This window comes from Mus caroli, unplaced genomic scaffold (genome assembly GCF_978045245.1).
Source record: "Mus caroli unplaced genomic scaffold, Mus_caroli_1 scaffold_13, whole genome shotgun sequence".
Lineage (NCBI taxonomy): Eukaryota > Metazoa > Chordata > Mammalia > Rodentia > Muridae > Mus > Mus caroli.
In genome coordinates this window covers 109,198,271-109,218,250 of record NW_028227268.1, presented here as the reverse complement: position 1 = coordinate 109,218,250, position 19,980 = coordinate 109,198,271, and positions in this window count along the sequence as shown.

The following is a 19,980-nucleotide window of genomic DNA, read 5'->3' as shown; positions in this document are numbered from 1 at the left end:
GATAAGCATTTGGCTTATATTAACCATTTAACTGACACATATTAAGTAATGCATTTGCTTAACTCTGTCTTTAGTTCTTTTGTGTATGTACTTAGGAGTAGAATTACTTGTCATGTTATTCCCATGCTTGACTTAATGAAAAATTGGCAAATGATTCTCTTAGCAAGTAAACCTGCCTTCCTGATACATTAATTTCTTCTCCTTGTCCCTGTGAGATAATATATGTGAAAAAAATCTATTTAAAGAAAATGGTTGTCATTGAGCATACTGTCAAGCATGGTTTGGAAATTGGAGATTACAAAGCCAGGCTTATTTTCCCCATTGATCAGTTTAGGATCCAGCCCACAAAGCTGTACTCTGGTGCCATGTGTCAATATGGTCTTTTTAGTTCAATTATCCTAAATTCAAAGATCTGTCACATCTGATTCTGGCAAGGTGACTATCAACACCCACAAACAACAAAAAAGGAAGACAAAGACTCAATTTCTCTTTTATCCAACAAAGCTGTGTGATTTTGTGTGTGTGTGTGTGTGTGTTTGTGTGTGTGTGATGTATTTTAAGTAGAGTTTTAACTCACATTTTCACAGTCATTGTGGGGTTGAGTATATTTTCATGTGCCTGTTGGCTGTTTGTATGTCTTCCTTGGAGATGTGTTTTTGCATCTACAAAAGCAGCTGAATCAAGTCTCTTTTAATCTAACATAGTCATTGAAATAATTTAATAAGTTTGGAAGTTCTTTATAGCATCTTGGGATATGTAACATGTATACTTCAGGCTGAGTTATTTGTAAAGTAAAGATACAGTCTCAAGAATGATGTAATAGTGTATATATTCTGGCATCTCTTTTAGAAGACTAGCACATAAATATAATCTTGTAAGTGTAAATAAGAAACGTTTTTTGAAAATAAGAATCCCAGGTTCTTAAAAAAAAAAAAAAAAGGAAAGGCAATACTGTTGAATCTGAAGTAGCACCAGATGAGTCTACACATCTCTGAGATGTTGAGGGCCAACTAACTCCATGAGAGAATAAACAGAAAGGACTGTGATTGTATTCTATGGACCTGGAACTTTATACACCATGGTTGGTCACACGATCCAGACAGAACATTATACTAAGAGAATAGAATTGTGGTTAAGGAGTTCCAAGTGAAAGGAAATAACATTGAGAGCTCTAAAGACTGAGTTTTCGACATAAGTAGTTGGACAGATGCAAAGAGATAAAATCAGAACCCTACTCATTTGATCTACTTCACATTTTCCTATAAATACCTCAGAAACAGTACAACTATTTTTAGGCTAAAATATTCCAAAAATTTACTTTAACTTTTCATCATTTTTATGTACACACAAAGACAAAGACACAAAAACACACAGACACATACACACATGCAGACACACATATACACACACACACATACACACAATTTTGAAGTTTCACAGCAGTCTGTGACATGTAACTAAATATAGATTGTGAGGTAAGTACTCAAAGACCCTTGTGAGGAAATCATCCCCTGTACTGTCAAGATGCTGTGGCTAAGGCTACTGCTGTGGCCCCGGAATTGCAAAGGAATCTTAAATGGGAACAGCTGTTCCAGTTCACAGCTTGTGGTTCTAGGGAAGCACAGTCCCTCTGACAGGACTCTTTGCTTTCAGAAAACAAGCCTGGACATGATTTCTAGTCTATATAAAAGTAAGAAAGTGTACTGTCTTTATATACTCCTAAAGAGGTAGTTGTTCATAGTCCTGAAGCTGGGGCCTGCTTTCCAGATGCTGGGAATTTAACACACATCCTGAAGTCCTTTATGTTAGTGAAAAGCTGGTGTGTGGGAAGATTTTGTGCATTCCTGGGCCAGGCTTACCTGAGAATATCTCTAAAAGGTAGCCTTGTCTGAAAACTACTGAGTTGTCTATAACTGAGAAAAGGGGAAAAATAAGTAAAACATTTTTCCTAGGACTTAGCCATCAATCCTCTATCTTTACAGTATAGTTACAATGTCATATTTTTTCTTCTCTTCTGACCCATCTTCCTTCTCTGCACAAGTGTTTTGACTGTATCAATTTTCCTAGATATAACACAAAAAGAATGCTGTGTTTGTCAGCCCTGGTTTTTTTCATTGTTGTTGATCTGTTTGCTTTTGTTTGGTTGATTTTTCGTTTGTTTTTGTTTTGTTTTGTTTGGTAGCAAAACTCTCTTAGACCCTTCTTTTGAGTCCATTCTTAAATTCTTTTTTTAGTCAGACCAAGAAATCCAAAAGGGAACTCTAATTTCCCTGGTAACATGAGACACCTCAAGTATGGCTTCCACAGTTTCCAGTAACAGAATTACCAACAAAAATGAATTTACATGAGTTGTCTCTGGGACTGACAGAATGGTTAGGCTAGCTGCCCCTGTCCTCATATGAGTAATTCAAGCCCAGGCAGCATACAGGTGCTGGGTAAGTTCCTTCACATGCTTTTCTAGGTAGCCACCAAAGTTTACTATTAGTCCTTTGCATGTGGATGAAGCTACACTACATGAATTCTGTTAGAATCATGTCTCTCACACAGTATTATTTTTGTGCTGCATCTAGGAAAATTAATACAGTGAGAACACTTGTGTAGATTCTCTTGGTTACAATTTTAATTCTGTGACATTTCTCTAACGTAAATATTAAGTACTGCCATTTCTTTTGTGAGCTTGTATACAATATTCTGGTATCTGATAAGACATTGGGAACAACCAGAGGAATGAAGAAATGAATAAAATTGACACTTTTCTGGTAACCAAACATAAATGTAAACTAAAATCAATAAGCAAATATGCCACATGGTCAATATTGTATTTATATTATTTATATTGTTATGTTAAATTATATTTCCATTATATATCATAATAATAAATTATCATGATACAGGAACAAAATGTTTATCTTGTGCCTAAGTCTCTGAGAGTAAAATTTCCTCCCTGTTTATTGGCTTCCATTACTAACTCTGGACTCATCTCAAGCAAAAAGAAGGCTTAAAGCATCCAAAGACAGAGCAGGTAACCTTTGGAGCCCTCAAAGATTTATGTAACACATGTCACTATTTTCCCAAATCCCAGACAAAGAGAATGTATGTACTCTGTCACGAACAGATAATAGAAACCTGTTTGAAAAAACTTGGTGTGTCATGTTACAAATGATCACAATTACAGTGGAGCACAGTGCACATTGTGTCTTCTGCCTGGGCTTGCTATGCATTTTGAAGAGAAAGCCACTAGAGAACAAAGGAGGTATGCCTGCTTGCCTGTACCATTGTTCTCTGTAACAATCCAGATCAATCATTCACTGGGTTAAGACACAGCAGGCTTTGCAATTAGCCTTGGCTAACACAGTGCTTTATATTAAGAGAGCCATCAACAAATACCACACAAAGGCAGCAGTCTTTTCTATTCCTTCCTGATTCCTTGTAAATCCCTCTTACCTACAGCTCCTTAGGGACCCCTATCCCACAGCCCATCATTGGTCTTTTCAGAATGTGTACTTTTTCTGTATGAGCTCTGCTTGTGTAATGAGTTCAGAAATGTATTGTTGTCATTAGTCATCGGCTCTTTGTGAAACTCTTAATCTTTCTGAAGGCATTTGGAAATGAAGTCCAAGAAACGGTCTTTGTTAGACTTAGATATTTATGAAGAAGGAGAAGCAATTGACCTCTATGTCCTTGAGAGAGGCAATTGGACTGAGGACATTTGACTTCTGAGGAATGTGTGTCATTAATCATGAGAGTGATTCAAATGCAGAGGGACAGTTCCTGCCTGCCACTCTGCAGAGGAAGTAGCTTTTAACAAAGAAAACGGATATGAGGGAACATATCTAAAAGTCTACTCTTTGTCGATTCTTATCAAGAATGTAGTCAAGGGGGGTGGATTTAGTGTGCAATGGGCACTCTAGTTTTCAACTTCTGCCCATTACAGAGCTCCTCACTGAGTCTTACTGGTTTGGTTTGGTTTGGTTTGCCATTGATATATTACAATTTTAATCTCAGAGCCATTCAGTAGCTGGACACCCATAACTTGGTTGTTTACGTTAAACTTTGACAATTATAAACATCTCCTTCTTTATGAATCTTTCCACTGTTGAGTGCTTAGATGATGCTAAGAACAAGTGTCATTATTCTAAGGTTTTTCTTATCTCTTTACTAATCTTCCTGTTAAATATTCAAAATGCCACATGACCAAAGCAAAATTGCATTCTAACTAATGTGCTATATTTGTTGCTCACTGATGCCCTGGGCAATAGACCTTTTTTTATAAGGTTTAAAACACCAAGATTCAGGAGGAGGGCTAGTTTATACATTTCTGAAATTTACGTCAAGAAGAATCAATATGAAAGAATGGGTGCCAGAAATTGTGTTTATGAACTTGAGTCATGGAGATTTGGCTCTTTCCTAATGCAAATATATGCATCCCTTAAGCTCTATGCAATTGCACTTTCTTTATCTGCAGACAGAATGAAAGAAGAATGCTTTTCTCTGAGGCTGGGCTACATTGTGCAATTCAGCCCTTGGACTGCTCTCTTCAGGACAGTGAATGATTAATAGAAGCTCCCCTTCTCTCCTACAGAACAAATGCAGAGGTTTTCAGGCATTGCTCATGAATATATGTGTGGCTATGCTGATCAGGACCAGCAAAACTTTTTTGGTAGCAAAATCAGAAATAACAAAATTGATATAAGAGTCCTTAAACACTCTCCTACCTCTAAATGAGAGACAACTTCCCTGTATATGTGTAAATACATTTTACCAGTCTACCATGCCCAAATTAGAGAGTAGTAATAAAAGCATGGGAGTGGAAGGGGGGAGGGAGGAAGGTACATTGGTCCAAACATGTTCCTATTACTAATATCTCTTTGAACTGTTTTCTGCTTGTAGTTGCTGGTTTTGTGTGTCAACTTGACATAGGCTGGATCTATCACAGAGTAAGAAAATTCAGTTGGGGAAGTACCCCCATGAGATCCAGCTGTGCAGCATTTTCACAGTTGGTGATCAAGGGAGGAGGGCTCATGATGAATGGTGTCATCCCTAGTCTGGTAGTCTTGGATTCTATAAGACAGCATTCTGATCAAGCCAGGGGAAGCAAGCCAGTAAGTAAAATCCTTCCATGGCCTCCTCATCAGCTCCAGCTTCCTGACTTACTTATTTCCAGTCCTGACTCCCTTTGGTGATGAACAGCAACATGGAAGTGTAAGCTGAATAAACCCTTTCCTCCCCAACTTGCTTCTTGGTCATGACATTTTATCCAGGAATAAAAACTCTAAGACACTGCTAATCATAATATTTGGAGATTTGTTGATTAGTGAATATAACTAAGAATGGTGAAGATAGAAATAGAAGCCTTGTCAGTAAAAATCATATCTTATTTTTGTACTGTTTTAATAAATGTAGAGGATAGAAGCACCACATTGTGTCATTTAAACTATTTTGACTATTCTGCATTGCTTAGAACAAAATATGTGTGCATCATAAATTGAAAAAGGTTCACAAATTATAAAAATAAGCATGATTTTATTTTATGAAATACATGTCACAATGTTTTGTTGTTCAGCCTGAGTGAGGACACAGAATTTCCATATGTTCCAGTTTACCATCAGGTGCTAGAGCACTGAAAATGAGGCTGTAATTTTGTTCTAACTGATAACGTACTTTAATACATAATTCCTATTGTTCCTAGGTGATGGTGTAAGTTGGGGTGTAATCAACTGTGAATGAATGCATTCTGTGACTTTGATGAAAATGGTAATCCCTGGGTTTCTCTGTGCTTCCATCAATTCAATTATTTCATTCCGATATTTTTTTCTCTCATTTTGCAGAATATCTTTAATTGCATTCCCTTCTAAATAAAGATTTTTCAAATTGGTTACTTTTACTAGTAAGATGTAGTTAACGTACAGTCATGGGTTCTCATACAGATTTTTCTGTATCACCAAATAATTAATATCCTAGTGTCTGAGCACAGTGCAATTTATTCACCTACTGAAGGACATGTTTGCTTCTAAGAATCTCCTGTAATGAACAGTGGTATCATTCACATGCTAGTGTACACAGACTTTCAACTAATTTTGACAAAAACTAGAATGTGTTCTTTTGTGACTTGGTTACCTCACTCAGGAAAATATTTTCTAGTTCCATCCATTTGCCTGCATCTCCTGAGAGACTCTGCCAGACACTGACCTCTCTGCCAGAGGCTGACCAATACAGATGTGGATGCTTGCAGTCAACCATCAGACTGAGCACAGAGACCCCAATGGAAGATTTAGGGGAAGGACTATAGGAATTGAAGGGGATTGCAACCATATAGGAAAAACAACAAAATCAACAAACCAGACCTTGCTCCCACCCCCTGAGATCCTAGGGACTAATCCACCAACCAAAGAGTACACACATGGAGGGATCCATGGCTCCAGCTGCATGTGTAGCAGAGGATGGCCTTATCCAGCATCAGTGGGAGGGGAGGCCTTTGGTCCTTTGAAGGTCCAATGTCTCAATGTAGGGGAATGATAGGGTGGTGAGACAGGTGTGTGTGTGTGTGGGGGGGGAGCACCCTCATAGAAGCAGGAGGATGGTGATGGGATAGGAGGTTTACAGAGAAGAAACAAGGAAAGGGATAACATTTGAAATGTAAAAAAATAAAATATCCAAATTATGAAAAAGAAATTTTGCTTACAGAGCAAGGGTGCTGTCAGTGTCTGCAGGATCTTTATTTTAACTAGTGGACCCTGGTTTTGTAATTTTAATTAACATATCCCTTATAAAATATGAAGTAGCTAATCCTTCGGGGTTTTCACACTTCTATTCATATATATATTTTAAAAATATAACAGGCATACCACATGATTCCCTGAAACACCAGTGCTTCTGACACTAACAAATTCATCTACCTGGAGCACATTGGTCCCAACAATGATCTCTACCTGGTGTTACCCCAAAAAAGAGAAGCTTTTCTTTATAAAAAGCTATTTTCAGCATGAAAAGTTGCAAAGCTTTTCTGACTGGTACAGATCATGAGAGTAGAAAATCAGGTTTTACTCCCTCTTGTAATGGACTCACTTTGAATTATTGATCGATAATCAGTATTTCACTAAACCCAGGATTAAAGTTAAATCAAATTGGAAAGTTCACATTACCACATTGATTATGCTAAGTAGTGCATGTAATATACAACATGAGATCTCTGGAAGACAGAGAGCACAGCTCTGAGTGGCTGAGACAGAAAGGCTCACACACTGGAATTCTCAAATCTGCATGATGAGCAAATAGAAATGAAAACTTGATTCACTGTTCACTGGAATCTGAACTTCTGAGATTTTTAAGAAGTAGAAAAGTGTATTATTAATCTCACAGTACTTTGCATAAGTGGAGATAGATAATAATTAACTTTGGAATTTTAGTTAACATAAATATGTGCAGTATATATAATTTAAAGTGGAAATAATAAGAATTTAATTTCAAATTTTATTGCTTTACCTTGTATCAGGTTTTACGTAATTTATTTCATTTCTTGAAATTTCTATTTCTTAATCAAATTCTGTTGTGCATAGTACATATGATGTTTTTTTTGTTTTGTTTTGTTTTTTTGTTAAATATTTTATACTTGAAATAACGCTTCTCTTCCATCATGGTATTTTGCTGAACTGCATGGAGCAAAGCTACCATGGAATGAATGTTTTGAAACTGTAAGCCAAACAAAATCCTTCCTCTGTTTAGATGCTGATTTAATGTATTTGATTCAAAAAATGTGATTTCACACTCAGAGAGCAAAATTAAATGCCCAGTCATGAAGCCTTGGTAATATTTCATGTACAAGCAAGCCTACCCATTTGGCTAAAACTATATGAATGAATCAAACATGAAACCATATCTATTTCATGCTTAGAAAATTTTATTGGTGTTAAATTGTAACCCCTTCCTCTCAAAATTAATGAGTCTGCATACAATATTTTCAGGAAAAGGTAGCAAATATCTTACTTTTAGTAATTCAAAAATGATAAGTCATTAAGCCTGCTAGATTATATTGTGCTTAAAGGTCAATAAAATTCTAGTCAATGCTAAAAATATTAGAGCCGAGATCATCTATGAAATAAATGTGTAGAATTTATTAAAACAGAAAAATTAGAGACACTTCAATTCAGGTTTTACCTTTTCTATTCAGATCCTTGCATGATATAGTTATGCAACCAAAGTATATTTTAAAACATGTGTTTTAGTAACATTAGTCAACAAATAAGTTTTATTTTATGCCTGCCAATTAATCTATTAGTGAATAGGCAATTAGGTTGAAGACAATTTTATCAAATCAACCAGTTGTGTTTTTCAAAATTATGTTTACTAAAAATTGAAAGTAAATGGTTTAAATAACACATTTTACAAAAAAGCACATTTCTGTGTCCTTCTCCCCACAAATGTATTGATCCTTAAATATAAACAGTGTTATTACTTTTATAGTTTTTAATTAGGATGCAAAACAATGAGCTTCATTAAAACATTTTAATGCATACTTTAATTTATCAAACCTCCTGCCTCATTTCCTTTCCCATTCATTCCCTGTGACTCAGCCATGCCCCCCATCCTATGAGGTATTAATGAGGTAATGAGGTAACACACTCCAGGAGCCCCTCTCTTAAAGCAGTTGCTGTTGCTTTTGATCCTCGTTGTTAAACCTGCTCATTTTTCTGAATTCTATCAGAAAAGGAACAACTTTTTATTTTCTCTACATTTTCTTTTGCTAACAACCAAAATTCCAAGGAATTTTGCACTAACACCGAATTTATATGGAAGTGGCAGGCCTCTCAGTGTTTTCTCTGGAGAACTCCTGCCTCTTTTGCTGCTGCTTGCGGACTGCCCTGGCTGACCCTCACTCAGAAGGCAAGGCATTCTATTATCCTTTTCTCCATCTCTTACTCTTGGGAGCCTCCAAGATTTACAGCTTGCCTGCCCTCTTGTTTTTCTCTCCAACATTAATAAAATGATCCCCCAGTGTCCTTTTGAGTATATGTAAAAATGATTTTATCAGTGAGGATAAGAACCCATACCAAGGAATCCTGAACCCCAGTATTATGTGTATCACAATCTTTTTACATATTCACTTACTGGGGAACATTTAGGGTTGTTCCATTTCCTGTCTCTCGTGAATAGTACTGGAAAAGAAATAATGGTGTGAGTACCTCTGTTATGTGACATAGAATCTTTTGGGTATATTGCAGTAGAGTTATGACTGTATAATCTGCCAGATGTATTTTCATAGTTTTGAGAACCCTCCACTCTAATTTCCATGGCAGAATTATAATTCTACTAGGTGAGAATAAGGATTCTATGTCCCCAAATCTTTACCAGCAATTGATTTTGCTTCTTTTAATGATAACTATATGACTATGGGAAGATAAAATGTTAAGTCATTTTTAATTTACATACCCTTAATGGCTAAAAGGTGTTGAATACTTTTCCAATTATTTAAGAACCATTTGTGTTTCTCTTTCTTTTTCTTGTTTTCTTTCTTCTTTCATTTGTGAGTTCAGGTTCTTTACTTCTTTATATATTCTATATATCTTCTCCTGCATGAAATATTGGTTTAAGAGATTTCTCCTCATTTTGTAGGTTTTCTTTATTTCTAAAATGGCTTCCTTTCTGTGGAGAAGCTATTGAAATTCATGAGAGCCCATTTGTCAATTTGTGTTGGCTGATTTTCTGTCAACTTTAAAAAAGATAGGGTTATCTGACAAGAGGAAACCACAATTGAAAATATGACTGAAGTGCAGCCTGGAAGACATTTTTTTTTTTTTCAAATTAGTGATTGATGTGCAAGAGCTGATACAACAGCTCAAAGGGTTTAGGAGCTTGCCAAGCCTGATCTGAGTTTGATCCCTGCAGTTCACATGGTAAAGGGAGAGAGTGAACTCCTGAACGCTACCCCCTGACTTCCACATATCTACTGTGGCAATTATATAGCCCTCTTCCAAATAAATACGTAAATGTAGAAAGAATTACATGTTTATAACTGTATACATATCCCTAAGTTTTATGTTTTGTTCCATTAGTCTACACATCTGTTTTTGTGCCAATATCGGGCTGTCTCTGTCATTTTGACTATCTACTGTAAGTTGAGGATACCCTAGTAGTGTTATTTTTACACAGAATTGTTTTGCTTTTTCAAATGTTCTTTCGTATTATTTTATATTTTTCTCTTTCTGCGATTAATGGCTTTGGAATTGTGGTATGGATTTCATCAAACCTGTAGACTGTAGAGACCATTTGGTTTATTCATAGATTTTTTTTAAAGTATTGTGAATATTTCTTAACTTCTTGATAAGATGTTTGGTCTGTCTGGATAGCATGAAAAGTTGTGGAATTTAGTATGTTGACTTCATATTCTGGAACTGCTCTAATGTTTTTTGTCAGATTTGTCTTCTGAAGGAACCCATGGAATCTTTTAAAACATAAAATAATATCGTCTGAAAACATGGATAACTAGCTTCTTCACTATTTGCATAACTTTTGTTTCTCTTGTCTTATTGTTTTAGACAATGCTTTAAGCAGTAATTGACTAAGAATACAGAGTATATATTACTTTGTATAATTATAAATTTTTGAGTAAATGCTTTGAGATTTCTATAACAGTTATTGTATATTGCATTTACTACATTGAAATACAACACTTTTATTTTTAATTTCTTCAGAATTTTTAGTATGAAGTAATTTTGACCTGTTTCTAATACTTTTTCTCTCTATTGAGGTGGTTGTGTATTTCAGAAAATATTAAAAAAAATGATCTTTCCTGCCCGGCCAGACCATGTTTCTGCTCTAGTACCAGCACTGGCTGGCCACAACACTATGTCCTGGCAGGGTGCTGCTCACAGTGTTCTCTCCGCCAAGCTATTCTCTTCTAGCTTGCCCTCACGGTGCTTGTCCCTGTGCAGGTAGTTCTTCTTCTGAGATTACCAACCTCGAGGTTGCATCTCACAACACCCAGGACCCAGGTAGCATCAAGACTCTTAAACTTATAGCTAACCAATCTGATTTATGTATCAATAACAGAGTTTATGAGATGTCAATACAATAATTTTAGAGCCAATTGATAATGATAAAGGCTTCATCCCAACATTTCTAACTTTGTGAAATCATAGCTACTTGTGGCTGGTAAATGCTACGAAGGTACATGTCAGAAGCCATCTTGGTTCTCCTCCCTGCCCTCTCTCTGAAACTCTTAGCTTCGGCCCCTTTTCCCTGTCCAATCACAGACCTCCTCTGCACTAATCTAATTGGACAGTGAAAATCCTGAAACAGTCATGTGGCTCCTGCCACATGACTATGGCAGTAAATGTAAAAATAAAAATAGTAATTTCCATATACGGAAACAACTGGAATGTTCACCTGAATGATGATTTATGATAGTACCAATGTACTCTTAAATTCAGTCAGTGTCAACTTAGACGATAATATTTGGATCTCTGTTCATCACAGATTTGCTAATTGTTTTCTTTGTTGTATACATATCTAGATTTAATTTCAGGTATAATTCATTTTGAAAAATACATATGGTAGTCTTTCTTCCCAGTTTATTTTTTCCAAGTTTCTGTTTCTTCTACTCCAGTCAGATGTTTTTTATAGCTCTTTGGGTTTTTGTTGTTCTTGTTGTTGTTGTTCTTGTTGTCGCTGTTGTTATTCATTAATCTCTCCACTTGAGTTACCAGGTTGACCCTTTTAAAATGTGGGTCTCTGAATGTTCTGTACTTTCCTCTCTCATTACCCAGTACTGGGGACTTGTGAGGCTGTGGAAGTGTCATAGCAGATGCTTTCTTATATTCTTGTTTTTCTTTGCTGTATATTGTCCATTTGTGGGAGTGGGTGTGTGTTTAGGTTTTATTTCTACCTAATTTCTCTACATTGTGTTTTTTGTGTTCCAAGCTGCCTTCATTTGAAATCGTGTTTTCTTCTGCTAGTTAGGAAAAGACAATTATAATAACATATTTCTCAGTCTAAAATAAGCCTCTGTGTTAATTTACATTACAAAACACTTGCGTACTAATCTTCTTAACTGAACACAGACACAGCAACATGAAGGTACTTGCTGTGGAAACAAAAGTTTATAATTTTTTCAGAGGTAATGTTACCAATATTCATGCATTAAAATCAGGAAGGAATGTGAAGGAGGGGAAGTGAGAATGGACTAAAAGTGGTAAAACATATGAGCTATAGGAAGAAGGTCTGGTAGAGGCATTATTGTATATAGAGAAAAACAGATCTGCCAAAAATAATTGCATTCATGAAAGCATTTTCTACAATGACATGAATTAAAAGCCAATTAACTTAATAAAGTATTACATTTTAAAAAATGATCATAAATATTAACAGTGACATAACATTTAAATACTATGCCCTTGGTCAGTTTTTCTTCTTCATGCAAATGTTATTGTTTCCTCCTTGGATGGTTATTTGTTTCAAACATCATAGTTGGGAAGGTTACTAGTGTGCCATTCAGACAAGTTATCAGTGTATCCTTTAAGATATGATTGATTCTTGTGACCAAATTCATATTCTTCCAGCATTTCCTACTCTATGGATACCATCATATCTATCAAATTAGGTCATGCAATAAGCTTGGGTGTTAAAATGGTTACTACATTGGGGTCATCATTACTAATTCATTTACTTGAGATTTAATAGGAAAATGATAATGTCAACTTTCTCTTACTCAAAATAAGTATTGGAAACCCTAAGTAGGCAGTGTTCCCTCCAAGAACTAGAGATTATCAGGATGTCGAACAATTGTTGTAGTATCATAGAAATATTTCAAAATGTTTCTCTTCATGAAAACTATTTCTACTTTTTCTTGTACTAAATCTGAACTAATATGTGTGCAATATCTGTTGCTTCACATAGTGCTCATACTGGCTAAAGAGAAGCAGGCAGCAATCCACAAAAATATTCTTTGCTCATCTGCAAAACCTCTTAGAGACGGTAACGGAAAATATTTTATAACATTTCAGAATCAATTTTTAACATCTTATGACAGTAAAAATTAATATCTATACTCCCATATAAAACCATTCATTAAAACAGTTTGAGAAGACTTATCAGAAAGAAATGTACTGACAAACTGAAGAATTTATTCAGAATATACTAATCCATTTAGGTGAAGTCCATGCCCTCTTGGATGCCAGATTGTCTTTTAATCATTCCTATGCAGTTTAATTGTTAAACGTTAAATTGTTAAAATTCCATCAGAGCAGCTGCTGTTTCTTGTTACCTAGAACATAGATGCTCTCTCCTGGAAGTGTTTCCAGGCTGAACTTACATTTTGTTCTTTGTGGGAAATTCATTAAATAAAAAGGAAAGAACTCTCTTCTGTCTCCTCGAAAGGCTGTCCTGGGCCTGAGTGAGTTTTGTGCTTTCTACAGAAAGGTGAGCTGTCTTGTCATCCACTGTCCTAGTTTGCTTCATGCTGCTGTGATAAGCCACAATGACAATAGCAACTGGAGGAAAACCGAGATGGTAATTCAAGCCCAGAGCTTCAAGTAGAAACCATGAAGGAATAAAGTTTATTGGCATTTTTAACCAAGGCTGGTTTGGCTCACTTTCTTAAACAAAAAGGACCAATTGCCTAGAGTATCATAGCCACAGTGGGCTGACCTTCCCACATCAATCATTAATTAAGAAAATGTTCCCACAGTTGAGGCAATTCCTGGTAAACTTTAATTTATGTCAATTTGGCAAAAACTAAGTAGTATGTCCTCCATTGTCCCAATTATGATACTCTGAACATTTCATTTTACCCCTTTCTATCTCAGAGTTTTGTTTTGGCAATTTTTCTGTTATTACTTTCAGTATTTATGATTGTGCTTAGCTAGGAAGGAATATGGAAAATGTGTTTAAGCCATGTGGTCTGTGTGAAAGTAATAACAAGATCATTATTAATTACCTAAAATATATATAATACTAATCTTACATTTTTATAGTCACATGGAGTTTTTCTTGGATTTTTTTTTTTAAGAAAACAATTTTAGATACAAAACAAAGCTGAACAAATATAATTGAGTTCTTCTGACCAACTGTACTTTGGCTGTCTTCTCTCTGATTCACATCCTTCACACAATGGGACATTTCTTGTAGTTGATACACTGTAAATGACATTCCTGTAACTAACTCTACAGTTTGCTTCAAGTTTCTCTGCTGGTGTCATATATCCTATGAATCTTGACAGAAGTCCAGTGATGTATGTGACTATTAGCTTTATTCACTATAGTTCCATGATCTGAAAAATGCTCTGTGCTTTATTCTTTCTGTTTCTCCTCTCCTCCACACCCTGGTAATTGTTGGTATTTTCCCTTGCATCTGGGTTAGCTTTTCCTGAAATATCATATAACGAATCATTTAATACATAGTTGTTTTGTATCTCATATCAGTCACTATGCATGCCTGCATATATCACATCTCTTCATAGAACTATCCTATAGCCCAGAGCTCTTCAGAAACAAAAGAAAGATAGTTCAGTAATTGTTCTCGTTAGAGAGAATTTAAAACAAGTATTAGCCTTTGAAATCTTTCTTTCAGCATCAATTTATTTTTCAAAATCTCTTTCAGGTTAATTTTACAGACCAATATTAGTTTCTCTTATATCTTTAAGACTAAGAATAAGATCTGACCAATTTGTCATCAGGAGAAAAATTACCAGTGCTTTGACTTAAAGTGCCCCTTCTGAGTATTGTGGTGTCTAAATTGATATGAGCCTAGTACAAAAATCCAATGAAACGCTTAAAGATGATTCCAATATTTTCGTATAAACCAAGCTGATATATCATTTACATGTGAAAGACACCTCTTTCTTTGATTCAACTACTGTTTCTCCTATAACTTGCTCAATGTTAGCCTTACTTATAGTTTAAACTTTCTCATTTTTCCTGTTTCATAATTCATGTCATTTTAGACACATTTTCCAATAATTCAATGAATAAAGCAATGAGTTGGTGTAACTAACTTTTTCAAGGCCTACTTTTAATGATGGTTCTTAAGTGCCTACCTTCTAGCCCACCATGCACCAGGGTAATGGAAAAGAAAGGATTCAGGGGAAGTGGATCTTTTAGAAATGGTTCTTTGGAGCAAACCTCAGCATGCATTGTCATGAAATCAGCATTTTAGTTTATAGGTCAGCAACAGCAGCTCAGTCCACTCACAAATATTTCATGAATATACCAGCAGTCCGGATTGATTGTGTAGGATAGCAAACGCAAATTAACAGAGGTGGCATGAAGTGGCAGAGACAGCAAGGCATCTGCAGAATTGAATCAGCAGGTGGTCCCAAGGCCAATAGAAATGCCAGGAGAATTTCTTGGCTTTGCCTTTCTCATCAAAGCAAAGATCAGGAAAGACTGGAGAACAAGCTTTGTACAGCTAGATCTACCAGCAAGCAATCCAAGCCTAACCAAGCCAATCCTCCCTCAGTCTGTTGAGTGCTATTTATTCTCCATCCAAATATTAAGTGTCCTCCCAGGATCTTGACTCACCATGTGTCTTGCTGTAGTACATGAGTCTGACTTAGTACAACTCCACTTGAGTCTGTATCAGTGACATTACTCTGTCAATCAGCCCCAGTCCAATGAAGCAACAAAAATATTCTACCACCAGATGTGTTTTGTTGTGTTTCTCTCTATGGAATTCCAACAAATGGAGCTCAACAATGCAACGTAAGACGGACCAATACATTTGTGCTGTTAGTGAAGAACCTTCATCACATGTCTTTTCACTTGCTTTAGCAGAACATCCTATCACCTGTGTCACTTTAGTGAAGCATTCCTCTTCATGTTTGCCCCAACATGAGGAACCACCATGCAAAAACAACTGACTTTCTAAAAAACCCTTAAGTTTCCACTTCAGATAGGAAATTTGGAGAAGGAAATGTATGGTATGTTATTAAAGATACAATTATTCTGCTCATCTCTTTAGTCCTGCTTAAGATGTCCTGACTTTCCTGGGATGGGCCCCTTGGCCAATTACTTGCCAGGTTCAACTAGAATAGTAGGTCTTCATACAGACTAGAGATTTTATGTTCTTATACAAATTTTCCTTTTATGGTCCTTCACTGCTACACTAACAGTATCAAAAGACAAAACCTTTCTATTCTCATTTCTCATAAAAGGATTTACTAGATATTATGTAGAGGACGAGAGACCTGGAATACTCAGCAGTAAGCAGCATGTCTCCATCAATTTTGTTCTCTCAGGGCTCATCCAACCCTACTGAGGAGTAGGCAGAAAGAGTCTAAGAGCCAAAAGAGATAGAGGACACCAAGGAAACAATGTCCTCTATATTGACAGAATTCATGGACATAGGGATTCATAGAGACCACGGAAATATGAAGAAGTTACACATGGATTTGCACCAGATGGAATTTTAGAGCTGAAAGGAGAAGTGGAAACATGCCTCAATTTCTAATCTTGAAGCTATATCTATTTGATAATGCTTGCATAGCTAGCTGTGTAATTCTTTGTTGGTTTTGCATCTTCACTGATCTTTACTTCCTTGAGAGAGGCATAGCAGAGAACTCCTAGCATTCCCGCTGGTGGTGATTGCTCTGCTGACTTGTGCAGATTCAATGGATTCCTAGGACTTTCTGCTGGATTGTGCAACCATTGCTGATTTGTATTTGCTGACACTTTTGAAATGTACTGTTGGTATCCTGACACTATTGAACTGGACAGCTGGTGTACTGACAAATGAAGATGGGAACCACCCCAAAAGAACTACATCTAAACAGTTCACATCCTGTTGTCCTATTTACCATTTTCCCTACCTTTGGACTTTGGGCTACAAGGGAGGTCCAAGTGTTTGGGAACCCCTTTTAAAGTAGGTTTTGAAAAAGATAACCCTAAAGGAGCTCACTGATGAAAAAAAAAATGATACTCTTAAGTGTAGGCAACTTGCCAAGCATAGATAGCCAACAGAAACAAAAGCAATGGAACCTTTGGAAGTTCCTTGTATCATAATGCAGTGCCAATGCTTTGTTAATTTTTTCACTTCTTTTAATCTTAAAGGTCCTTTGTACATATAGCATGGTTTCCAGTTCAGTGTTGTTATGGGCCTCCTGAGTATGTGAATGAGAAATGAGTGGGTCTCTGATTCTTGTGCTCTTCTCTTTAGGTTCTTTTCCTGATGTCCGTTTATCTTGTCAAGCTCTGATGTATATTATATTATTATTATATTATATTCCCTTAGAAGCTTGTTTGTTTTCTAATGAGAGACAAAAAAAAAAAAAGGTTTGATTTGGATGGGAGGAAGATAGGAGAAGCAGGATGGAGTACATGATAAGGAAACCATAAGCAAGATATATATGTACGAAAAAAAATCTAGTTTTAATAGAAGAAAAATATTAGCAAAAAATAAAAAATAAAAATGTATAAAATACTCAAGAAACAGTCTACAGAACTCAAAAAGGTCAATAAGCTGAAGTATTCAAGTGAGGATGCCTCAGTCCCACTTGGGAGAGAGAAGAGAACTATCATAAGTGGGGAGGGAGGGAGGAGTCTGGGAGGGAAAGTGAATTGGGAGGCAGGAATGGAGGAGAGAGGGGAACCTGATCTGTTATTGGGCGAAGGAAAATGACTGAAGCCCTAAGGGCCAGCAAAAAGAATGGAAACAGGTAACCTCGGGAGATAGGAGGTTGGAGGGACCATCCAAAATGTACCAGAGACCTGGGAGTTGAGAGACTCTCAGGAATCAAAGGGAGGGACTTAGATGAAATGGCCAACAGTAGGGAGAGGGAACTTATAGAGCCCACATCCAGTAGGAAGTCAGGGCATCAAGTGAGGGATGGGGTTGCCATCCCACAGTCAAAACTCTGACCCAAAACTTTGTTCCTGTCTGAAAGAATTACAGGGATGGAAATGGAGAGGAGCCTGGGGAAAAGAAGATCCAGGACAGGTCCAAAGTGGGATCCAACTCAAGGGGAGGTCCCAAGGCCTGACACTACTACTGAGGCTATGGAGTGCTCACAAAGGGACCTATCATGACTGCCCTCTAAAAGACCCAACAAGCAGCTGAAAGAGTCAGATGCAGATATTAGCACCCAACCAATGGACAGAAGCAGCTGACCCCTGTTATTGCATGAGGAAAGGCAGAAAGAAGCTGAGGAGAAGGGTGATCCTGTAGGAGGACCAGCAGTCTCAATTTAGTTGATCAGAGCCAGACCAATATTAAATGCAATATTAAAATGCAAGAATATCAGGGATTTTAGCTGGATTGTAGCCAGCAGGAGAGACCGCCAAGATTTCTCAAATATTTTACCACCAAAAAGGCAGCATATACCAGCTAATATGAGGCCTCAAACACACATACATTAGAGGACTGCTGGGTCTGTGTTCATTCAGAGAAGATGCACCTAACCCTCAAGATACTGGAGACCCCAGGGAGTTTAGAGTTCAGGTGGTGTGGAGTGTGGGGAAATCCACATGGAGACAGGTAGATGCTGAGGAGGTATGGGATGTGGAACATTGAGCGGGTGAATTGCATTGTGGCAGGAATAAAATATGGAGTGTAAAGAAATAAATTAGTTAATAATAATAAAAGAATAGAGATATTGAACTGTAATAAAAACAAACTAACTAGACACCATCGAGATACAAGTGCAGTTAGAAGACTCAGAGGCAAGAACTCTTACTGAATGCAGAAGAAAATTTGGTATGCTCTTGAAGGAAGCAAAAATTAACTCAAAATAATTATGGCTTGTTCATTGTGATTGGGGCCAGGCAGGCTATTATCATCTCTATCTTCACCCCAGGATAATTGAAAATCTGTTGACAGTAAAGAAGTACAGATGTAGTCACATGCAAATCACAAGAACACTAATCTTTCTGTCATTTTTTGAAAGGGTGACAAGAGGAAAAAAAAAACAAAAGGACCAGAAGATTGTGGAGGTATCTAATCACAGATGGAGGAGTAAAGAATCACTGAGGTAGATATGGAAAAACTGAAATGATTCACTTAGAATATAGGAGTGGACAGGTCATTGTACAGTGAAAAGATGGAATTTTAAAATGTCCACACAACAGGGCCTTAAAATCTAACCTTGGAGTGATCCTAGGGCATCACTAAGGGAATGGATGTCAAAAACTCATCTTAGTATTCTGATATATACAGCTCAGATCAGTGGTAGGACTCTTGTAGTTTTTATCAGAAATGTCATGGTTTTGATCCTAGATAAATTCTCTGAAGTACATTTGAGACAAAAAATATACCCCTACACAGGAAATCTACTGGTAAAGTAAGTCATAGTTCTCAAAGACAGAGACTTGGCTAGCTGTACAAAATTTACATTTAAATAATACATACTCTTTTTTTTTATTATTACATATTTTCCTCAATTACATTTCCAATGCTATCCCAAAAGTCCCCCATACCGCCCCCCACTTCCCTACCCTCCCATTCCCATTCTTTTGGCCCTGGCATTCCCCTATATTGGGGCATATAAAGTTTGCAAGTCCAATGGGCCTCTCTTTCCAGTGATGGCCGACTAGGCCATCTTTCGATACATATGCAGCTAGAGACAAGAGCTCCCGGGTACTGGTTAGTTCATCATGTTGTTCCAACTATAGGGTTGCAGATCCCTTTAGCTCCTTGGGTACTTTCTGTAGCTTCTCCATTGGGAGCCCTGTGATCCATCCAATAGCTGACTGTGAGCATCCACTTCTGTGTTTGCTAGGCCCCTGCACAAGAGACAGCTATCTTTGGGTCCTTTCAGCAAAATCTTGCTAGTGTATGCAATGGTGTTAGCGTTTAGAAGCTGATTAAGGGATGGATCCCTGGATACTGCAGTCTCTAGATGGTCCATCCTTTCATCACAGCTCCAAACTTTGTCTCTGTAACTCCTTCCATGGGTGTTTTGTTCCCAATTCTAAGAAGGGGCACAGTGTCCACATTTTGGTCTTCATTCTTCTTGAGTTTCATGCGTTTAGCAAATTGTATCTTATATCTTGGGTA